Raw genomic sequence first — 7,370 nt, 5'->3', positions numbered from 1 at the left:
TACTTGTGGTAATAAAGTCACCAGACGCTTTCGTGGTCTTCTCCCCCTTCCCCCTGGTTTAAATTTACATTTTTCAGATTAAAAAAAAAAAAAGGCATGTGACCAGATCCGGTCCCCAAAAAGATAAATGGAATTTATACTGCGTTAAAAAACAAAACAAAAAACCACCCTAAATCAGAAAGAAAGCTGAATACAATGATTAAAAGACAGGGGTTGGGAAAAAGAAAGTAAAAAACAGCTGGTTAAAGGTAAGTCTGGACTCACGACCACGCTCGAGCCCACAGCTGTTATCCATCGCTAAGCGGGGCAGTTGTTAAGTGAGGTTTGCCGCCTTTTACGACCTTTTTTTGGCACAGTTCTTAAGCGAATCAATGCAGTTGTTAGGCAAATCATACGGACGTTAAATGAATCTGTTTTCCCACGTTGAGCTTGATTGTCGGAAGCCAGCTGGGAAGGCTGCAAATGGTGAGATGAGATGAGATAAAAGATGAGATATAAGTTAGATACGATATGATACATATAAGATATTGTCAATATAAAATATAAGATATGATAGATATAAATATACGATGTATGATATGATAGATATGAGATATGATAGAAATAAGATTTAAGATATAACATACGATATATAAAATCATGATAGATATGATATAAGATAGATATAAGATGTAAGAGATATATGATAATATTAGATATTTATTTATTTTATTTATTTATTTTATTCGGCTTATATGCCGTCCTATCTCAGAATGGATTCAGGGCGGCTCACAACAATAAAACACAAGCCACAATAAAAACAAAGACTAAGATCTAAAAAATTTAAAATTAACCCATTAAAACCCTTAAAACCCCATCATCAGACCAGGTCAGACCAGATATGATATGATATGATATGACAGAAATTAGATATAATAGATAGATATAATAGATAGATATAATATATATAATAGATAGATATAATATAATAGATATAATAGATAGATATGATTGAATATAGATATATGAGATATGAGATATAAGCTATGATAGATATGATATTTATTTATTTATTTGTTTAAATTTCTATACCGCCCTTCTCCAATGTAGGACTCAGGGCGGTGAACAGCCAAAGTAAAAACAAGACATACATACAAAACATACAAAATCTAAAAACTGTTTAAAATAATTAAATAATTTTGGCCGTAATTAAAACATTCCAATTTAAAATCCGTTTAAAATTTGACTCAAGCCAGCCCAGCTAGTTGAAATAAATGGGTTTTTAGGGCCCGACGAAAAATCCGGAGGTCTGTTATTGTACGTAGCTCTGGGGGGAGGTTGTTCCAGAGGGTGGGCGCCGCCACAGAGAAGGCTCTCCCCCTGGGGGTCGCCAGCCGACATTGTCTGGCGGACGGCACCCTGAGGAGGCCCACTCTGTGCGAGCGTACTGGCCGGTGGGAGGCTATTGGTGGCAGAAGGCGGTCTCGTAAGTACCCCGGCCCTAAGCCATGGAGCGCTTTAAAGGTGGTCACCAACACCTTGAAGCGCACCCGGAAGACCACCGGGAGCCAGTGCAGCTCGCGCAGGAGAGGTGTCACGTGGGAGCGCCTCGTCGCCCCCAAAATCCCCCGCGCGGCCGCGTTCTGGACCAGCTGGAGCCTCCGGGTGCACCCCAGGGGGAGCCCCATGTAGAGAGCGTTGCAGTAGTCCAGGCGGGAAATGACGAGTGCCTGAGTGCCTGTGCGTAGGGAGTCCCGATCTAGAAAGGGGCGCAACTGGCGTATCAGGCGGACCTGATAAAAAGCCCCCCTGGCCACGGCCGCCAAATGATCTTCTAACGACAGCCGTGCGTCCAGGAGGACGCCCAAGTTACGAGCCCTCTCCGTGGGGGCGAGTGATTCGCCCCCAATAGCCAGCGATGGCGTCAGCCATATGATATGATAGATATAAGATATGATAGATATAAGATAGATATGAGATATAAGATATAGATATACGATATTAGATAAAATATATGATAGATATAAAATATAAGAGATATAAGATTTATGATAGATATATGATGTGAGATATAAGCTATGATAGATATAATATAAGATAGATATAAGATTTATGATAGATATATGATGTGAGATATAAGCTATGATAGATATAATATAAGATAGATAGAAGATATTAGATAGAAGATAGAAAATATAAGATACATGTAAGATTTATGATAGATATAATATGATATATAAGATATTAGATATAAGATATGATACATATGATATAAGATACATATAAGATGTAAGAGATATAAGATATGATAGATATAAGAAGTGATAGATATAAGATTTAAAATGTAAGATATAGGATGAGATGAGATAAGTAAGATATGAAATAAGAGATAAGAGATAAGATAACCTTTTGTCCTTTTTTTCTGGGCGCACACTGGCCCACATTAACAATGAAATTCTCTTGCCTGCTCTCAAAAGTATATATTATCTACCCCCACATAATATAATACTCATATACACATGCTATACACAAGCATATATATCCCATTTGCCGTACTCAAGGCTTGATAACCCCAAACAGTTCCTGATGTGACAAATTCCATGGTTTAAGGAATAGAACGCTGTTATTTAATTTTATTTACAATGCAGTGAAAAGAATATAGAGGCAAAATGCACGTAACCTTTTTGAATTAAATTAGCAAGGAATGTAGGATCCGGGAGTAAACAACCATATTTTTCGTTTGCATAATTCATGAGTTTAAACCTCATGAGATTAAAAAAACGAAAATCTTCTGCATTATTTTCATATCAGCGTCTTCATTTTTGGTCAATTTTTCCATTCGAGCTGTTTCCCGACAGACTCGACTTAACAACAATTCACTTAGCGACCCTTTGAAGCTACAATGGCACTTACGACTTGACTTATGGCCATCTTTCACACTTATGACCATTGCAGCATCCCTGGGGGTCACGTGATACACGTACATTCGGGATGCTTGACAACTGACTCACATTTACGACAGTGCCCCCGGGGTGTGTGTGTGTGTGTCACACGATCCCCTTTTTGCGACGTTCCGACAAAGTCCGCGGAGAAACAAGATGCATTTAACAACCGTGTTACTGACTTAACGACTGCCGGGATTTTACCTCACAGCTGAGGCAAGAAAGGTGGTAAAAATAACAAAATGTTTCCCTTAGCAACATAAATTTTGGCGGTCGTAAGTTGAGGGTTACCTGGGCATTTCTCACCAAGTGAAAATATTCGAATCTTTTCCTGTTGTTGTCGTTGTTGTTATTTGGCAATCTGACCAGTTCTTCCCCATTGACTGCAACCAACAACACCCAACTTGACTTGTAGGGTCAGCTGTGGACCTAGCTCGGTTTGTGACATCAGTGGTCAAGCAGAGATGCCCCTCCTAAGGTGGGCAGTCTCCTTTGGATGGGATGGGGAAGGGGAGATACCTCGCCCCATCAATGGGTCCAGGTTTCACGCACAAGGCCGGATGCGAAGAAAACATCAAATGCTGAACTGACTTTACGGAAACAGGTAGGACGGCTGTCCGAGGTGAGACCATCCAGGTGTGATGGTTCACAGGTGCCTTCAGGGACCTTCAGAAAATTTCATCCAAGCTCTGGTGAGCTTGATGGTTGAGCTTGATGGTTGAACTTCATTGCAAGCGTTGAGTCTGATGGTCTTCGCCCAATTATTGAACGGGATGGTTTACAGTTGACCGAAATGCTTGGCCCTCTCCAAGAGATGAGCTTGTGGGGCACATGAGTCCCGCCCATCGTGCTTTCCTGGACCCAGATATCGGGGTAGTGGTGGTGGTTTGGAATAGGTATAAAAGCTCCAATCCTAGTTTGAACGTAATTAGACCATTGGCTGGGCCGAAGGTAAGTTATGGTTAGTTTGAAGGGTTAAAATGAGAGAAAATACTGTATTTCTACAGCAGTATTTCTCAAACCTAGTAGCTTTAAGACGGGTGGACTTCAACTCCCAGAATTCCCCAGCCAGCTTGGCCCAAGGCCTTTCAACCTTAAGAACTTTAAGATGGGTGGACTGTGGAATTCTGGGAGTTGAAGTCCATCCGTCTTAAAGTTCCTAAGGTTGAGAGGAAAGAGGCCTTGGGCCAAGCTGGCTGGGGAATTCTGGGAGTTGAAGTTTATTATTATTTATTTATTAGTCATATTTCTATGCCGCCCACTCTCCGAGGACTCAGGGCGGCTTACACCAAAGACAGTATACTAACTGGCATATTGTCCCCAACAATCTGGGTCCTCATTTTACCCACCTCGGAAGGATGGAAGGCTGAGTCAACCTTGAGCCGGTGAGATTTGATCCGCTGATCTGCTGAACTAGCAGTCAGCTGAAGTAGCTGCACTACTGCACTCTAACCACTGCGCCACCTCGGCTCACCCATCTTAACGTCGTTGAGGTTGAAAGGTAGCATTATCCCGCTGGAGTAAGGTTATTTATCCTGAGTTCCAATCGCAAAGGTGTTTTTTTCCAAAAGGCAATTTGGACGTCCTTTGTTTTTCCTTGAAGACATTTCGCTTCTCATCTAGGAAGCTTCTTCAGTTCTGGAGAAGCAGTTGAGTGCCAAGGTGCCACTTCTATCCAGAAGGTGCCCACTTGGGGTGATACTTTAGATTGGGACTGGGTGGCAATCAGGCGATACACTCCAATCACAGAGAGTTGTGATTATTAGCAAAAAGAGAGAGGTTTTTGGATCGATATCTTTTGATCCTAAGTGATATTTCTCATGTTAAATCACTGGCCTTCACTTGTGAAGACAGCGTAGGAATGGGAGACCTTTTTCTGAGAGATTTAAAATGAAGCAAAAGCAGAATAAAATTTAAGTCTAGCTCTACTCTTGAACGTATTTTTTGGTCCCAAGGCAGATGTGGTTCTGATGGACTATTTGGAAGAATTTCTTCAGTCCTCAAATCCAGCTCACAGTCCTGAGATTTTTGTTTACAGAGATTCTCTGTCATCCAGATCCTGGTTGTCCCAAAGTTGCTTCTTCAGAAGGCAACTGGACTTTGTTTTTCCTTGAAGACGTTTTGCTCCTCATCCAGGAAGCTTCCTCAGTTCTGCCTGAGGAATGGCGGAAAATGAAAGACGGCTATGCCTTACACAGTCATCTGGCTGTTTGCATTCTCTCTGAGAGTTGTTGAGGCCACTTGGAGGTTGAACTCTGCCTTCAGGTTCACCCAAATCGTGCACATGGTGTCAGGGGTGAAATATAAAATGTGTTACTACCGGTTCTGTGGGCGTGGCTTGGTGGTGGTGGGGGTAATGTGAGTGGGTGGGCGTGGCCAACTTTTTTTAAAAAAAAACTTTTCAAAGCATTTTTTCTAATGCTTTGAAAAGCCTCTGCCGATCAGGCAACTCAGCTGGGATCGTCAGAGACTTTTCAAATCATTTTTTTTTACCACTTCTTCGGCCAAGAGGTTGCAGAAAAAAATGCTTTGAAAAGCCTCTGATGATCCCAGCTGAGCCGCACGATCATCAGAGGCTTTTTTTTTTAACTTTTAAAAGCATTTTTTCGTCGGAAGAGGTTGTAGAAAAAATGCTTTTAAAAGTAAAAAAAAAAAAGCCTCTGATGATCGTGCGGCTCAGGTGGGCATGGTGATGGTGGTGGGGGGGCACAGGGATTTCTGCTACCGGTTCTCCGAACCACCCGCCGCCATCGCTACCGGATCGGGCGATCCGGTCTGAACCGGGAGCATTTCACCCCTGCATGGTGCGCGTGGAACCTTCTTGCAACTGCTGAAGCTTTCAGCAGAAGAAGCAAAATGTCGTCAAGGAAAACACTGACTTTTGAAAAAGCAGCTTTGGGGACAGTCCTGAGTTTTCTTGAGAACTTGTCGTTCAAGTTGTTTAGGCCTGACCTGGTTTAGCTTTTTCCAAGATCTACCAAACTTTGCTAGGGGCTGAGCCATGTGGGAGGGGGACCGAGTCAAACGATTGTCTCTCTTGGCTCCGGAAAGTTGGAGAGCTGAAGCCAACGGTGGGCCTTGCAAAGAGGAAGCGATCTTAGATGGCTTTCCAGCCAATGGGACAACTCGCCATGGCCAACTTGTTGTAGCCAACTCGCTGTGAGACAACTGACCACGGCCAACTCGCCACGGGACAATTTAACATTTCTATTTAATTATTGAAAACGAATAAAAATTATTTTAATGTTTGCCATTCACCTCTCATTCTGTCCCTCCTTTTGCATCCTTTCTATAATGATTCTATTCCATCCTTTCTTTGATATTAGTGTAACTCTTGTCCCGAATCAAGTTATCCTGTAGCAAGATGGCCGGGATGAGTTGTCCTACAATGAGTTGGCCATAGTAAGTTGACCATGGTGAGTTGACCGTAGCAAGTTAACTGTGGTGAGTTGACCATGGCAAGTTGACCTTGGTGAGTTGACCATGGTGAGTTGACCATGGCAAGTTGACCCATGGCAAGTTGGTCATGGCAAGTTGGCCATGGTGAGTTGACCATGGCGAGTTGATCATAGCAAGTTGACCGTGGTGAGTTGGCCATGGTGAGTTGACTGTGGTGAGTTGACCATGGCAAGTTGACCGTGGTGAGTTGGCCATGGTGAGTTGACCATGATGAGTTGACCATGGAAAGTTGACCCATGGAAAGTTGGTCATGGAAAGTTGGCCATGGAAAGTTGACCATGGCGAGTTGATCAGAGCAAGTTGACCGTGGTGAGTTGACCATGGTGAGTTGTCTTGCAATGAGTTGGCCATGGTGAATTGACCATGGTGAGTTGGCCATGGCGAATTGGCTGTGGCAAACTGTCATAGATCCGGGTTCTCACATACCTTCTGAATGGTCTTCTGCTCAGTGCCAGCCCTACCTCTGTGTCCCACCAGTGCCGCTGTAGAAAGTATGCCCCGTTTCTTTTCCTCTCCAGGGCCACCGCCATGGATTTCCTGGAGACACCTCTACCATCATCACCGCAATTGTCCCCGTTCCTGTCATCTCCTAGTAGCCAAGTCGAGGCAGCACCGAGTGACAGTGGATTTCTGGAGGCCGTCCTCAGTGGCCTCCGGATGCTCATAAGCATCGTCGTGTTCCTGGGGCTTTGTGCTTTCACCGCCTACGTGGCCCTGCTCTGCACCACACTCTTCTTTGCCGCCCTCCAGGTCTTCTTCAGCACCCTCGTCCCATCGGCGCTGCTCATCTTCCAGTTTTTGCTGTCTGCCCTGCTTCTCCTCTTCTGCCTGCAGTGGATGAGGGAGATCCTGACCCTACAGTTTCGCTGCAATGAACCTCTTTGATGAGCCTAACTTGAATAGAGCACCTTGGAGGACAGAGTCCTAGGCTGAATTTCTTGGGAAGGGAAGGGAGAGGGGGCTCCAAGCTTGGGCAACTCAACCGTGTGG

The 7,370-nt window shown here is 43.8% G+C and overlaps 1 long non-coding RNA gene across 1 annotated transcript; it reads left to right on the top strand.

The window, feature by feature from the left end:
• The first annotated feature begins 3,400 nt into the window (after nt 1–3,400).
• LOC117658514 (uncharacterized) lies at nt 3,401–7,297 on the top strand. The gene is made up of 2 exons (XR_004589290.3): nt 3,401–3,525; nt 6,899–7,297. It is a non-coding gene; the product is annotated as an uncharacterized LOC117658514 (long non-coding RNA).
• Nucleotides 7,298–7,370: the final 73 nt, after the last annotated feature.

Source organism: Pantherophis guttatus, chromosome 8 (genome assembly GCF_059756535.1).
Source record: "Pantherophis guttatus breed Tessera chromosome 8, ASM5975653v1, whole genome shotgun sequence".
In the NCBI taxonomy this organism is placed as follows: domain Eukaryota; kingdom Metazoa; phylum Chordata; class Lepidosauria; order Squamata; family Colubridae; genus Pantherophis; species Pantherophis guttatus.
This window is presented reverse-complemented; position numbering and strand designations above follow the sequence as displayed.